The sequence below is a fragment of the Gadus morhua genome, chromosome 13 (genome assembly GCF_902167405.1).
Source record: "Gadus morhua chromosome 13, gadMor3.0, whole genome shotgun sequence".
NCBI classification, from domain to species: domain Eukaryota; kingdom Metazoa; phylum Chordata; class Actinopteri; order Gadiformes; family Gadidae; genus Gadus; species Gadus morhua.
The window spans coordinates 28,053,809-28,070,588 of NC_044060.1; the positions used below are offsets into that span (position 1 = coordinate 28,053,809).

At 43.8% G+C, this 16,780-nt stretch overlaps 1 long non-coding RNA gene across 1 annotated transcript; it reads right to left on the reverse strand.

Moving 5' to 3' along the window:
• Window positions 1-15,638: 15,638 nt before the first annotated feature.
• Window positions 15,639-16,462, reverse strand: LOC115556663 (uncharacterized). The gene is made up of 4 exons (XR_003979103.1): window positions 16,215-16,462; window positions 16,054-16,107; window positions 15,852-15,929; window positions 15,639-15,699 (listed from the first exon to the last, which is right to left on the reverse strand). It is a non-coding gene; the product is annotated as an uncharacterized LOC115556663 (long non-coding RNA).
• Between the last annotated feature and the right edge of the window lie 318 nt (window positions 16,463-16,780).

Sequence of the window (16,780 nt, forward strand, 5' to 3'; positions counted from 1 at the left end):
TCATGGTGGTTAGATGGGCCTAGATCATTCGGCTGTAGTGTAGGCCTACTCTATATCTGAGAGCATCACTCGTGTGAGAGGGACATGACCTCGAGGGGAATTAACACTGAATTGTTAATTCAGTGTTAATCACCGCCTCAACACATAGGTCACTGGTGACGACTGGTTCGTGTTCTTCAGCTCAGCCAATCCCACTGACATCCTCTCACCAGCAGGTGGTGCTGCGGTGCTCCTTTTCTAGTGTTTCAAAATGGAGCTTGTGACAAATCATTTGGTTTACTACTCTGAAGACGCTTAAAGGGTTTCACTTACGCTTTAAGTTAAACATTCCACTTTACTAGAGCTGGAGTTGATTGAATCACAGACTGCAGCAGAGTAGACCGTTTGCGATATTTTAAAGGGTAGGATGCTATACGTGGCAAAGACTAAGATGTGTGTGTGTGTGTGTGTGTGTGTGTGTGTGTGTGTGTGTGTGTGTGTGTGTGTGTGTGTGTGTGTGTGTGTGTGTGTGTGTGTGTGTGTGTGTGTCTTGGCTCTTATCTGAATACCTGCCAGCAAAGAGTGTAACATGAGGAAGGAACAAAGACAAAAAGATCCAACCCAACGAGATTCTCTTGAAGACTCATTCAAGAGAAATTAATAAATAAAATCACCCTGCTATTATAGAATCACAAGCCAGTACAACATGCTGACCCTTACTGAGTACTCTGTACTGTGAGTACTCTGAGTACCCTTCACTTTGAGTACTCTGTGCTCTGAGTACTCTGCACTCTGAGTACTCTGCGCTCTGATTATTCTGTACTCTGAGTATCTTGTACTCTACTCAGTACTCTGCTCTTCTGAAAAGAGAAATCATCCATCAATTGTCTAGGCTACATGCTACTGATTCATAAGTTCATACTGAGGCGAATCAAGTGTTCAGTTAAACAAGGTGGTAATATCTTTAAAGGATGGAGGAGGATTGTACATGGAGGTGTTCAGCAGAAACAGGGCAGAGGAGGCCTGTTCTACTTGATGTGCTTCTATTCAAGACATTATCGGTCTCTTTATTGATAACATGGTATCTATGTTCCAGTTGGTTCTGCTGTAGAGAAGCAGCTGACTCAGTGACTGAGTGTCTCTACAGGCTGGTTAAACCATCGAGTGTCTCTTGGTTTTTCTCTGAGCTTCTACGCATCACAGCTCCCTGTCCAAAGTTCATATTTGAATAAAGTTATTATTCTTGGATCAGCCGCCTTAGCATGTTAGTCTGGGAGGAGCATGAACTGGTCCAACTGGTTGGACATCATTTCCTTGATATGAGTCGGACGGTTTGGTGTGGCTCACTTCATAACAGCATGAAGACAACTAAGGTACTGTAGTCCTCTCTGATCCGTGATAGATCAAAAATGACTTTGAATCTCATCAGTAGTTAATACTTACCACCACTTGGGCATGTTTATGAAAATACCAACTTCCGGTTGGGGGGAGGGGGGGGTGTTTATGACAGCACTTCCGGTTGGTGTTGTTATGTCATGTATAATGTCTGCGTTGCGCCTGTAGGGGTCGCAGGGTGCAGGGATCTGTAAGGGCATTGGGTGTGCGCTTAGGGGGCTAGTGAGCTTGTATTGTGGGTGTGTACCTCGAATAGTTTAAAAAGGGGTGAGACGCCTGCTGTAGGGTCATAGCATTCAACAGATTGTCGTCAGTGTTCTTTTCGTTCAAACATGGACTGCTCATCAGAAGATACCCAAGGATCAAACAGCGCTAACTGGATGTATAGGGACCCACGCACCCTGTCGCCCCTGTCTTCCACCGCCAAGGACTACTCGGCATCGAGCATTGTGGACGGTGAAAGCCAGTTGTCTGAGGGTATGTCCGGCTTTAGTACCCCTGTGTCTAACTATGTCAATAGGTGTGGAGATGAGGCACTGCTAAATGCGCCGCTCAAAAAGACGAGGCCTGTTCCAGGCTTGAGAGACCGGACTGCTGGGGATTCATTCACACACGTTGGCGTATACGGCCTGGAGTACGTAATATCACGGGTCGATGGATGGATCATTTTGAGAGTTAAAGATTGTGCTACAGAGTGGCGGTTGAACGTTCATGAGTGGAATTTTTTCTTTGAGATTTTATGCCCCATGCTAGACGGTGTCAGGGGCACTTGGCATGTAGGAACCCATGTATTCCAATGGACTTTTCAGCATGAATCGAGGCTTCATCGCATGGATGCAAACCATCATATGATGAGACCCCAGGAGTTCATTTTTTTCAGACGCAGTGTTGATACAGACGAGCTACCACAGTGCTATGATATGCATTGCATCGGTAGCTCTCCTCTACGCAACAGTGGTTTAAAAGCTGCTGATTATTTTGATAATGTCTTTTTCATACAGTGGGCTGATTTGTCATCACTACGTGGAATTTTTGCAGAGATTGATTCATTGGTTAAGACGAATGAAGAGCCAGGGCGCACATCTGATGAATACAGAATGCGCCTGTTTGAGCCGACTGGTGATGATGAGGGGGTATATGGTGTGTTTGAGTATGTTTAGGGCTATGTTAGCATTAGAAAATGTCTTAGAGGTATAAGAAAGTGGGCTACATGTTAGTATTACTAAGTGTGTTTTTGTTAGGTTGTGTATAATATGCTCGATGTGTGTTTTGTTTTTGTTCATATTCTAATGGTATATTCTGATACGCTATGCAGCACAGGACAATGATGAACATGTACAAAGTGGGGGCGTGGCTATGGAGACTGGTGATTTAAAGGCTGTACAACCCGTATAACACTGGCTTCAGGAGTATGCCGTCTATCTGGCCGGATTGAAGCTGTCCTTCCTACACATCGGAGAGGACAGTGAGCTGGAGGTGGACACTGCTATGAGAGATGACGGATGGCCTGTATCAACACAGATCCGTTTAAACCCTGCGGTGCTGGGTGTTCTGCGATTTACCACTGGTATCTGCGTGGTAGCCATCATCAGACATCAGAAGCAAGCGGACTGCTGGGGGTGCCAAAGTGATTGCCCAAGTCAACGACGCCATCACTGCCTGCATGGATCGACACATCATCACTACGAATCCCATTACGATACCATACGTGATGTATTGGAGAGACCCCCATTCCTGCTACTTTTAGAAACTGTTTTAAAGAAGACTATAGGGTTGACTGTGTCCCCAGGAATAATCAATGGTGTGGTAGATTGTTTTCTATGTGATTTATTGGGCAACACCTATGATACCGAAAAACTGGACGAAATAACCAGCGAAGGTGTGTCCGATACACATCTGTATTTGATATATGAAGCCACACGAATGTGGCGTACAACATTGTCATTCGGTAATACAAGGCCTGGTGTCAAGCGTCGTTTATAATGGGGGTGTTGTTTTCTTATGCATATGATGTGGATAGCAAGTATGTATCAGATAGACTAGCCGTTTTGATGTATGCTGCCATAGAAAATTATACGTTTGTCCATCATAATGCTTATATCAAATGTATGTATAAGGGTTGGAATGATTTGGTCATGAAATTCTTGCATGATAAACCTACTGTTCAAATGTTCTCTGAAATATTTACCCATTTCCCCGATGGGGACTGTTTTACCGTCGGACATGTCATGTGTATATGTGCTTTTGTATCGGATGTCTTGAAGTTGAATAATCCCTCAAACGCAGAGGGTATTAGAACTGCTCGCATGATGTCTTGTAAAATGGTGCAGAAAAATAAAACTGCCTGTAAACTTTATCTGCGCATTGTATCGCGTGGCCAGACATTTTAAATAAAAGGATGGATAACTCTGATCAGTGTTTCAGTATTCGTTTTTTGTTGCAGTCATACGACATGGATAAACTGATGCATAAGACTTATTATGACCCCGCCGGACCAGGGGGTTACGGAGGTATCAATAAGCTACGAACAGACCTAGCGCATAGTGAGGGTGTAGTACCTCCTCTAAAATATATCAAGAAATGGCTGCTGAAACAGGATCCCTACACTCTGCATGTACCTGCACCGATACATTTCCGCCGAAATAGAGTATTGGTTAGGGGGGTAGATAGACAGTTCCAGGCTGATTTAGTGGATATGTCAGAGTACGCACCCGAAAATGATGGTGTGCATTTTCTGTTGACGTGCATCGATGTATTCTCAAAACATGCATGGGTTCGTCCATTACCGTCCAAGAGGGCTATCGACGTCGCTAAAGCTTTTGGTGATATTCTCAGCGAAGGGCGTATCCCCGATAAATTGCAGACTGACGCTGGTAAAGAATTTTATAACAAGATCTTTCAGCGTTTGATGGAGCGGCACAACGTCAAACATTTCTCTACATCTAACGAGACCAAGGCCAGCATAGTGGAGCGCTTCAACAGGACTCTGAAAACCCGCATGTGGAGATATTTAACAGCTGCCAACTCCAAACGATATGTGGATAAACTACAGGATATGGTCCATGCTTATAACCATTCATACCATAGATCGATAAAAATGACCCCGGTCAGTGTTGATAAAAATAATGAGAAAACTGTGTTTAATACGCTATACAAAACCACTCAAGAGCCGATGGTGTTGTTTAGATATGATGTTGGTGACACGGTTAGAATTTCAAAAGCCAGAGCTACATTTCGAAAGGGGTATGAGCAGACATTTACAGATGAATATTTTGTAATGTCGCAGCGCATAGCAAGGTGTCCTCCAGTCTATAAGCTGCAAGACTATGCAGGTGCCCCTGTCCATGGAACATTTTATGAGAAAGAGCTACAAAAAGTTATAGTGTCTAAAAACAAAGTGTATAAAATAGAAAAGATTATAGATAGAAAAAGGGCGGGGTCTAAGAATCTATTATATGTCAAATGGCTGGGATGGCCGGATGCCTTCAATTCATGGGTAGCTGAAAAGACACTAGTCGACGCGTAAGAGGCATACAACCCAGTATATCCAGAGTGTACTATGGATAAGGAGGTGTCTGGGGGTTTCTATGTGACTCTGGCGAGTAATGCATCGGCAGGGATCTACCCATAAAATAAGATATGGAATTTTAGAACTAAATTAGCAAAATCTATACACACCAAGCAGCCCTATGAAGTAGGCCTAATTGAAGCTCAGTACCCATGCAGCTGGCATAGTTTTCCTACCGAGGACCCTACGATGACCGTTCACGATGGTAAAACGGGTCATAGGACATCATGTCTATTAGTTGGTGGGCTTTATGAGAGTATCGGATCGTTATTACTACAAATCAACAAGACTTGGGCCAAATATGATCCTGGCGGTAAAGTTATACTACATCATGAAGGTATTAGAAACCGCGTTTATGTAGAAGGAGACGAACACCTAGCTATCGTCTTTAGAGGAAAACTGGCTGCTATGCTGGGTTTCGATGCAGGGGTCAAGCTACCAGCCCATAAATCGTATGCAACATACGCCCCCCATCCCACCGATATTCACGGGGGGTGTTACAACATGTTCATATATAGCGACATTGTCGACCATCAGTTGGTCGGAGATAGCTATGTCCCCCTGCTAAGGAGTATTAATATAACCGACACCAGCAGGAGACACTGCATTCACATGTTCGACAAGCCGCATTACGTACACATAGCCCGAGACCCTCTTGGAGATATTGAAATCGATCTAAAGTCTGACCAGAATACAAATATAAAATTCACATATGGTAAAGTGATACTCAAGCTGCATTTTAGACCTGTAAAACAGTAGAATTCATAGCTCTATCTAGGGATGAGGGGGTATAGACCGCCTTACGACGAGAACAAATATGTTCAGTATTATTTAAACCAAGCAGGGAGTGGGCTACCTGGCTATGAGGGTAGCAGCACACAATATGGAGCCGGCATCGGAGGGATGTTCCGCAGCCTCTTTAGAATGGCTATTCCGTTATTTAGGCGAGGGGTTAGCATAGCAAAGCCTCATCTGAAGACTGCTGCTAAACATATTATAGGCGACGTTATGACCAACATAGCCCATGCTGCATCTACGCCCAAACAGCAGGGGTCAGGCATGAGGGTATATGCCAGAAGAGCAACAAAGTATCCTCCTATAGGGGCTGGGCGTACCCGTGCACCGGCACGACGTCGTAAACAGAATAAAAGATCGGCACCTATCAAAAAGAGAGCCAAACCTAAAAGGATCAGGAAGGTGTCAAACCGTCGTTTTAGAGGGGCGGCTAACGATATATTCATCTAGTATAGCAGGGTGCTGAATAACAATGCCGTTGCTACATAACATGTCAGACGAATGTATTAAGAGCGAACTGGATCTCTTCTCCCTGCCTATGACGCAGACTTCGATAGAAAAAAGTACATATATTGAAATACCCCCGCTATCGGCGCTAACAGATGGTGGCCCCATAGAGTTCTTTGTATCGGCCAGTAGCGAAGACTATATAGACCTAAACAATACATATTTACACCTGAGGATCAAGATTACTAATCCTGATGGAACAGACTTGGCTCCGGCGGCACCCGTGGGACTTATTAACTATCCAGGATGCACGTTATTCTCCCAAGTAGATATTACTCTGGGTGATAGGCTTATCACCCAGTCGTCAAACACCTATCCGTACAGAGGCATTATAGAATGCTTGCTAAACTATGGAAACGGGACATTAGACACCCAATTTGGATGTGGTCTATTCCAGAAAGACACTCACGGTCATATGGACGATATTCTTCCTGGAGGCCTCAATCTAGGCTTAACGACTAGGAGCGAATATACGGGTCGAAGTCGTATCGTCGAACTGATATCCCCTATACACGTCGATATGTTTTTTCAGGAGAAACTGTTGATTAACGGGGTTGATCTACGCATGAGATTCATTAGAGCAAAAAATAATTTCTGTCTGATGTCCGATGGTGCTGTGGAATACCGTGTATCTATAGTGTCTGCAAATGTTTTCATTAAAAAGGTAGCGATAGCACCAGGCATCAAGCTGGCCCATGCCCGGGCGTTAAACCAAGCTAACGTCAAATACCCCGTTGATAGGGTGTGTCTAAAGAATGTATCCATCGCTGCTGGCAGCCGTATATGCACACAGGATAATCTATTTCTAGGACAAATACCCAAGATGGTTATTATAGGTTTTGTGAATAACGAAGCATTCACAGGGAGTTATGCTAGGAATCCTTTCAGTTTCCAGCATTTCGGCATTGAGTTTTTATCCCTATACTGCGACGGTCAGGCCTATCCTGCTAAACCCTTTCAGCCTGACTTTAGAAATGGCCTCTATACCCTAGAATATTTTCAACTCATTCAGGCTACAGGTCGTCAGCTCAAAGATAGAGAAATAGCTATTAATCATAAGGAATTCGGAGATGGGTATGCATTATTTTGTTTCAACCTTGAGGCGGACAAGGGTTGTGGACAACATGTATCGCTAGTCCGAACAGGGAATGTGAGGCTAGAAGCACGATTCAGAGCAGCGCTGGCTACAACGGTCAATTTGATATGTTATGCAGTTTATGATTCTGTTATAGAGATATCAAATAGACGGCAGGTGTTGTTGGACTATTACTGAAAAGACGTTGCGATATGAATACTATAGAGCTGACAGCAGTGTGTCAGAAAATGGCACACAAGGCTTATTTTCTTGGTGCGTTGCCTTGTAATCATCTACCCCGGGAAATTCGTCAGAGGCCTACAATGCTGGTGATCAACACCGAACCTTCACACATGGCCGGGGCCCATTGGCTATCTATTTATATTACGGCTGAGAGCCAGGGATACTTTTTCGACTCCTACGGCAACCCTCCCTCATACTCTGAGTTTCCTGAGACCATACAGCGTTTTCTCGATCAGCACTGTATAGATGTAGTTCATTCTACACAACAGGTCCAAGATCCATCAAGTACCGCATGTGGGCAACATTGTGTTTTTTTCTTGTTTAATATGCAAAAAGGTGTATCCTATCAAAAGTTTTTGAAAATGTACGGAGATAATCTACCCCGTAATGATGAAAAGGTTTATGACTTTGTTGGCCGTGTACAACCTAGTGTCTGTAATGAACATGATATGTCATGTGTGCAGTCATGTATATGCGGATGTAACATGTAGCATGTGTTGTTTTTGGTATGATAATTAAAAATAAAACAATGATTTGATTACATTTACAGTCGTACTGTTTTTCTTTTATTTTTACGGCTATAACATATACATAAAGATACATAAGAAATTCAAAATGGTATCCACGCGGCCATGGGCATTCCAGGGGAGGTAATAGACGGCATTGTCTGATTACGTTTCCTCCTTTTACCAGATGAGACAGGCATAGCAGCCGCCGCATAGTCATCCTTAGCTGAGGGCGTATACTTATTCATGTCTACAGTTTGTCTGAGCTGTTTATTAGGGATAGCCGATAGCGGTATATTATTACTGGCTAAAAATTTCAGAAATACATTCCATCCCTGTGGTCTGACAGATTCGACAACATGGTATGGGGCGGTAACATTCTTTAACAGATCAAACATATGGGACCCCTTAATAGTTTCGCCTTGTAAAACGAGCTCCCCCTTGTCCGTCCATGAGACATTTTTTGATTTCTTCAAAGAGTCCAGGATATGTCTGGTGTTGCTCTTGCTTCTGACGGGTATATGTTTCATTATATCCTTATAAATATGATCGCCGTTGCCATCATCGTCATCAACACCATGCTGTTCCGCCACAGGTGTATAAACTGGGCCCCCATCCGCAAGTGACAGAGTTAATTCTCCATGCTAACGTTGTCCTTGTTTCACCATGGATAGATAACGCTGCAGGACCGCTCCGTACCTGGCAGCTTTTTCATATAGGTCTGTATCGGGAGTGTTCAACACCATCGCAATGGCCTTATCCAGCTCATTTTCAGCAGTCTGTCTAACAGAATCCCTGGGTTGGGTATGCTTTAAGGCATCGAGTTGATGTTGAGGAACTAGATACATCTTGTGCGTATGATCCATTATAATCACCCTCCTCTTGAGAACAGGCTTGTAAACAACGGTATGGCCACAGACAGTAGGGGTAGAAGAAATCCACCAGTCTGATTGATTAGTCTTTTCTTTCTAGATATTAGTACATTTTTATTGGCGAGTATTCTGAGGTCCTTCTTTCGTCTACGCAATTTCGTATGCTGACGGGGGGTTAGTGGTATTTTGCCTTGTAAAATGTTCAAGGCTATTTCACACAGTGAGTTCATAAAGTCGGTGTTGGCTGTCCTGAGGATAGCTTTACGCTGTGCTGGAGGTGCTTTATATAGCTGCTTAAGACGTTCACGATTTCTGCTTATACGTGAGGACATGGTCTTTTGAGGCTAATCACTTTACTCTCTGAGTGTATACAACATGCCGGTCCGACAATATATCTGTTCTAAGTCTCATGTTGTCTGGGGTCATGGCTTTAAAGTCTACAAGCAGATACCCATAAGGCATGTCGGTAGCATCGTTAAAGGCTTCTAGAAAATATTTTGTCTTACACGGAAACATCTGTTTGGCTATCAGCATAATCTGATATTTGTCACGTGGGTTCTTAAACAAAAACATGTAATTGGTATTTAGACTAATTGTACGGCTGGTTTTACCCTGCATGAATAAATTCTGGACCAGATACATACAACTGAGATTACGATGGTGTACATATTTGGTAAAAACGTACTGAACCTCTAAATTATTGCATGCGTCGTTCATCAAGTCGTCAATAATGAGCAGATTTCTAGTATGGACTGGTAAGACTGTATCATCGCATAGAGATTTGGGGATCCCTTCTATAAAGTGAATGTTCCTTATTTTAAGCAGATCATCGTATATGGGCTGCCAGCATGAATAAATATATACTATATTTTCAATCTTTTCTGAGAATAACGATCCATATTTTCAATGACTTTTTTGACAAAGTAGGTTTTGCCGCTGTTTGACGGTCCCGATACTACCATGCTGAACGGGTGCTGTAGCCTAGGATCAAACGTAGCGTGTGCAACAGCCATCTCTGCGGTCTGTGTGCATCCCCTCTGACGGACGGCTGCCTTGTGACCATAGAACCGTGAAACATGTGACGGTTAACATTCTTTATTAACACTGGCATGATTATTAACACAGTCATTCATCATTAATGCATGACGCATATAAAAGTATATACAGATACATTATGATACATATACATTTAACATGTGAATCCTGTATATATATACCCCCTAAAATACAGAATGATTCAAATAAAAAGATTAAAAGGAGAAGAACACATGGATCAATTTGAAAACAATAAATCAAAACAAAATAGTTAATAACATGATTATAGTATAGTATGAATTGATTTTCTTAACACAATATGCATAACACCTCAAAAATACAAAATGAATAATATAAAAAAATATGTGGAAGAAGAAGAAGAAAAACAGGGATCATTTGGCCGCTATAAAACAAAATGGTTAATAGCCGTAAGGAAGCGTGGTGTAGTCGGGAAAAACCCTGCGTTTGTTGTAAACCACCCTAAGTCGTTTAACCACAGTAGCGTTTTTAAGCAGAAGCTTATTCTTATTCCTTTGAATGGTATCTACCGTGGTGGTGATGTCGCGGGTTTGCGGTCGATTGTTGACAAAATCATCTAATAGACATTTCAGTGTCTGCTGGGTGACCACTTTAGCATTTGCTGCATTTAAAGTCACCCCTTTGCATTTGACTACAGACTTGTGCTGACGGGTGTGGTAAGCATAGCTTTTAGGACCTGTTGAGACATATTCGCTAATGTAATCCTCCTGCTCGGTACCATACCGATCGCCATCATTTATCTCGTCGGTCAAGTAGCCCAGATAAGGACCTAAAGGGGGTACCCAGTCACCCTCCTTAGAAACAAAAATGATGCTGTCTGTGTCACAATAGAGGATACGCTCCTGTAATTTGTCTAGAAGGTCATAGAGCATGAGCCTGGCATGGGCCGTAGTCACAGCCCCCACAATCACGTTAACATCCCGAGCCCTTTCGAGACGGGCATCTTTGTGTTTCCATTGTACAAGGGCCACCTCATCAGAAACAAAACAAAAGTGGCTAATGTGATAGCTGTCGCTGAACATGAGCTGGGTGAACCTTTCAGGTGCAGAGATTAGCTCACAAGTGGGTAGGTCTGGGCGTAGCGAAAAGCGACCCCACAGGCTGTTGAGAATCAACTTGTTGCAATTACGCATGGCTTTGTTAACGCTCATGTTGTCGTGATCCAGCTGTATGCCTTCCTTAACCAGATAGTTTTGCACATACGCCTGCTGTTTCTCCACAGTATCCACTGTGCTGGGGTATCCTGAAGCCTCCTGTTTACGCTTGAGAAACGTTTTGACATACCCTTTAAACAGAGACTTTGACCGCTTGGGGTAGTGCCATACTTCATGCATCTGTATTATCACGTACCCCTTTTCTACGGCCTTTTCTACCTCTAAAGTAACCCATGTGCCTGTCAGAGCCCTTACATCATCGCCGTGATGACATGCGTCTGTCAGATTGAGCTCAGTGGCGCATGTACCACAGAGGGGAAACCTCCAGGTTATTGGAGTGGGATAGATATTCAAGCCACTGGATGGATGCACATGAGAACGACTTTTGCTTTTTCTGATAGACCCCCTCGTAGGTCAATGCCAAGACGTTTTTTTTCAAGAACGACTTTTTGAAGGTGGCCATGCACGCCGAAGCCAGAGTGGCATATGCAAAGGGGTCTATAGTTGCACACTCTATGAAATTTTCCCTGTAGATCCCACACGCCGTGTGCAGGATCCTCACATCGTTGACACAGTAGCGGCGCAGCTGTTTCTGAATGTCAAATTTTTTGTGCCTTACAGATCTGTACCATATAGCGAAATCTGTCTTTTGATCGCTAGTCATGGAATCATAACCATAATATGAGATCTCAGGGTATGCACCGACATAAGACTCGTTGGCCCGTGTGTTAAATTTATGAGGAAAATGACCTTTCGCCATATCTTCAAAATCCAACGCCTCCGGTGCTTTAGCCAACCGCATGGGCAAAAAGCTAAATGAGTCGACCCATCTCTGGCTGTAGGCATCATCGCGCATCATAACGACTCTGCTACCCTTCATGACTATAAAGGGTATAATACCCTGCTTGGTCATGTATATCAGAACGAGATAGCTGTCGAAGCCCGATGCGTTATGTGCAATGAATGTAAACAACCTATAAGCCCCTGTTCTGTAGCGTCTCACAAACTCTCCCACGCAATCTGTACCGTTAGCATACCATTCCTCGCCTTCAGAAGTCTTAGCAGCCACAAAGTTTGCTTCGTGTCGACCCTCATGCACACGCGTTTCGAAATCATAAAATATGTAATCATTAGATAAACGGCTATTATCATCATCGTCATCTACAGGTGCAGCCGTCGTATAACGGTTCCCCCGACCTTTGCGTCGACCCTTGCGCTTGCGTTTCCTAAGGCGGTCGTACGGCTGAATAAAACATTCATGTACAGTGTCGCTGGGTATCGGTTCACCGCAGTGATGACACTTTGACACGCTGCATACATGCCCCTTATAGGCCTTCTCCTCCTCCTCCTCCTCCCCCTCCTCCTCCCCCTCCTCCTCCTCCTCCTCCTCCTCCTCCTCCCCCCTCTTCTTTTTCTTCTTTTTCTTCTGCGGTATGATATACTGTCTACAACACTGATTACAGTATTTGATCTTTTCACATGGTATCATTTTATGTACGGCAGAATGTTGCTTATGTATGGCGTAGCAGACCTGCGAGCGGCATATACGACTACAGCCCGTGCACTTTATAGTACGACCTCCCAGGCTATCGCACACTGTCAGACACACATTGCAATGGATCGGGTATTTGTGGAATAGAATGGCCTCGTGGGCTTTGTAGCAATATTCACACACATATCGCGTACCAAAGAAAGCCGTGCGGTTCACTATACAATGATAATGGTTATCATGCAGGTACAACCATATTGTTTTAGGATGCTGGCCCATATGCGTCTGGAACATCTCCAACTTCTTGAATGCATCATTATGATGAAATATCAAGATTTTAACATCTAGATGTCTCTCAAATTTGAAAACATCCGAGAAACCCACAGAGTGATCTGGACCGTACCCCAGCTCCCTATGTAATGTGCGAGCCGCCTCCAAATTAGTCTCGTCGGGCACTGTACTGCCTCCGGTTACCCCCTCCTGCAGAAAATGTATCATGCATAGTGAGAAACACAAATTGTTATGTGTGTTACTTGGTGTGTAGAGATTTAATTTCTTCTTGTTTATGATCTCATCATAGGGAATTGTTTTTAACTTCAGACGCCCACCAACCCGTTTGTTATGGACCCCTGTGACCACCAGCTCTAACACATCATCTGTCAGACCTGTGTCGTTACTCTGTATGACTTGGCTAATATGATCCATAAACAAATCTGCATTGTAATCATCACCTGCCACGAGCACAGCCTGCACATCAGCTGCCAATGAAGGCCCTCTCAAAACAACGTTTAAGACACTACCGTCGGCTGTACTTTGTGAGCAGTTTGTTATAACCCCCGACAGTCTCTCCCTGATCAAATCAGGGACCTCTTGTAAATTTACTAGGGATATACTTCTCAGATCAATGGTCTGTCTAACCTCAAAACCGTTAAAGCGGGGAAATAATCTAGTATGCAACTCGTCATCATCATCACCCGCCGCCCTAGGCGCAGCAGGTGTACCATCAACGTCAACAACACCACCACCACCACCACCAACACCACCGCAACCGTCCTGTATATTCGACTCTATAGAGTCACCAGTCCTACCCCCTGCAGCCGCCGGGGGTTCCTGAAAACCCTCACCATCCCCTTCGTCACGTTGCGACACATGCATTACATCTATTGGTGATGTTATGTCTATCTGCTCGGCTATGTCTAGCCTCTCTTGTACACTAGCCAGCCACCCATCGACAGTGTTAAGTACATCTCTGGTGTACGCCGCCGCATACAACACATCCCGTGTGTCTAAATCCCCGGGGACATCTAACCCCACACATGGATCGTTCGAAACATTTATCATAGCAGCCCTGTCTAGTGCATCCGTCATTCTACCCCCCCATGCATCAGCATCAATTAACACACGTCTAGTTCTAGCTATGTCAGTACGTATTTCCCGCATGTCTAAACCACCTTCAGCACTCATCCCCCCACCCCCCACGCGTCCTACAGACAGCAGATGGGACGTATTGCCGGTTGCATCATACCTCATAGCCATCTCTTCAAGATCTACATCCATAATGCTACCCCCCGCTATCAGATCTACGCCGTCTCTTGGGATTACCGTCTACAGATTTGAATTTCCTTTTTCTGGGGCTAATAGCTTTATGCATTGTGTTCAGCTATAGTTTTTTATGCCAATAGATAAAAAAGTGAATTAGTCAGATATTAAAAGAAAAAAGTTTTATTGCGTTCAGTTTAAAACAAAAAATACCCTCTCCACATAATAAACGAAAAGAAAAAAAATAAAAATTAAAAGAACACCCCAAAACCACAAATCAAATACTAACGATTCATCGTAAGCATATCCAGAGCATCATTCATGATAGTAATCTGGGCAGACATGGCCTTGTAGGCCCTGATGTTATCCTGCGCCGTAGTTTCAATTAGCCAAATTTTCCGCGCTATATTAGATATCAGAAGCCCCCTATCCAAAGCCAGAGTGTTAACACGCACTGCTGCCTCGACAACCAAAATCTGCTGCTGTATTGATTCTATAGCCAGACCGTAACGCACTAGCTCGTCCTTGATTTCCCCGAGGGTCTCGAGTGACTGCTTAGTTTGCTCTTCGATAGTCTGAAATCTGCTGTCAATACGTTTCACAGACAATGCACCCAGTTTACACTGACGACCAATGGTTAAGGAGTTTACATCAACTGCTGTAGTTACCAAGGTTAATTTACCAACACAATCCTTACAACAGTTGGTACATGGACCACCCGCAATGTATTCAGCAGCAGCAGCCGCTGAGCCGTCGGCTAGCAGCGTAGCCACTGCTCCGATGGCGGTGGGACGACTCACAGTGCCTGGTGGATTGTGGATAGAGGCCTGGATGAGGATGGGTCGTGATCCAGAGGCGGGGGCTGCAGGCTGATGGTTTACAGGCTCTGCCCTGGTGGTACCCACTACGGAAGTAGCTGGAGGGTCTATCCAATGAGCGGGAGTGAAGTCGAGCTGTTCCAACAGCGCTGAGGGCCACAACGGAACGTCGGTAAGACCCTCGAGATCCTCATCGGTCAGTTCTGGTAGTGGTGCATCCTGAGGGTCTCCAAGGACTGTTTGTAATAGAAAAAAAGAAATCGACATAATCAATATCACACCCCATCATGTTCATCCCCCCATCTATAGCATATACAATTTTTCTTTAATTTCCTACCATGCTGAATGCCTCCATCCGGCTGTACAGTAACGGTCTCTGCAGGCGGCTCAGACACAGGTACAACCGATGTCTCAATCAACGGCTGTTTGGACTCAGACCATCCACCCCCGTGGTGGGCGATTTCAGGGTTTATAACAGCATGGAGAACCAAGTTAAAATTCTCTGGAGTTAAAACACTATGTGCGGTGTCCTTGCGTCCCTTTTTATACGGGATCTGCTGTTGCACCACTGCTAGCGGAGAGCTGGGTAGAGGTAGAGCCGGTCCTAGATGGGGTCTTTTGTTATTTTTCTTGGTTAGACGGTTTGATCCAGGGGTCCACTGTTTCACACCATCCACGATAGGTACTATACGTAAACCATTAAAAAAACAGAAAACACAAAAGTATACAGGGGTTAGGGTTGGATGGTCTTTATTTTATTTTTTTTATTCATTATTAAATGCCCAATAAAATAGATGTAATACATGTATGATAATAGCGTGTGTACTAATAACTCACCATAACTACTGCTGGCCCCCACATTGGTCCGATCACCGAGTATCGATCTTTGATTATTCAACCGAATATCAGCACCTGCTACACGACAGAAACATACGATTTAGCGTTTATTCTATGTGCATATATTTATAGCCGATAATAATAATAATGATAGAGAGTGTGAGGGATCTATATATTATACGTTGCTATAAAATCATCTTACGTGCGCGTGGAACCTGATGCCTTTTCACGCTCTCATAGCCGACGTCAGAAATCACTATGGAAAAACTATGTATCAATCAGATATGGGCCGCGTATACACATGGTCATAGTCATGATATAATAATAATAATAATAACATATTACACTCATATGAATACTTACAGTCAGTAGGCATAGTTGTGCAGGTTGTAGTAGCTGTTTTTCTTTCTTCTCCTTTCTTCTGCAGCCGCTATGACGAGTCTACTAGCTTAGCCTAGCGCTCAGACGTTTGGAGGATCAGGGTGTTTGGAGGATCAGGGTGTTTGGAGGATCAGGGTTATCTTCATTCTGCACTGGTTCGATATATATCCCCTATAGGTGATCCACAGAATACCCGACACACCTACCCCCCAGTGTTATGACCTCCTGACCAATAGACATGCCGTTAGTGCGCATGCCTAGATACCATTGGCCTACGCCTACTCATTCACACAATAGACTATCTACTAATGATACGTAGGTTAATACATATATCTTATAATAAACGCAATTAATAGAACATCCTTTAATAGTATCATGATAACTCCTAATATGTTGTCTATGTGATCCACAAACGGACCCTCATATGGTGAACACCTCTTTTTAACCCTGATATGCTTTATTTATATGTATATATATATAGCATATTACTATACAGGAGATTATGGGGTTGTTTACCGTATTCCCATCCCTATAATACGACGACCACT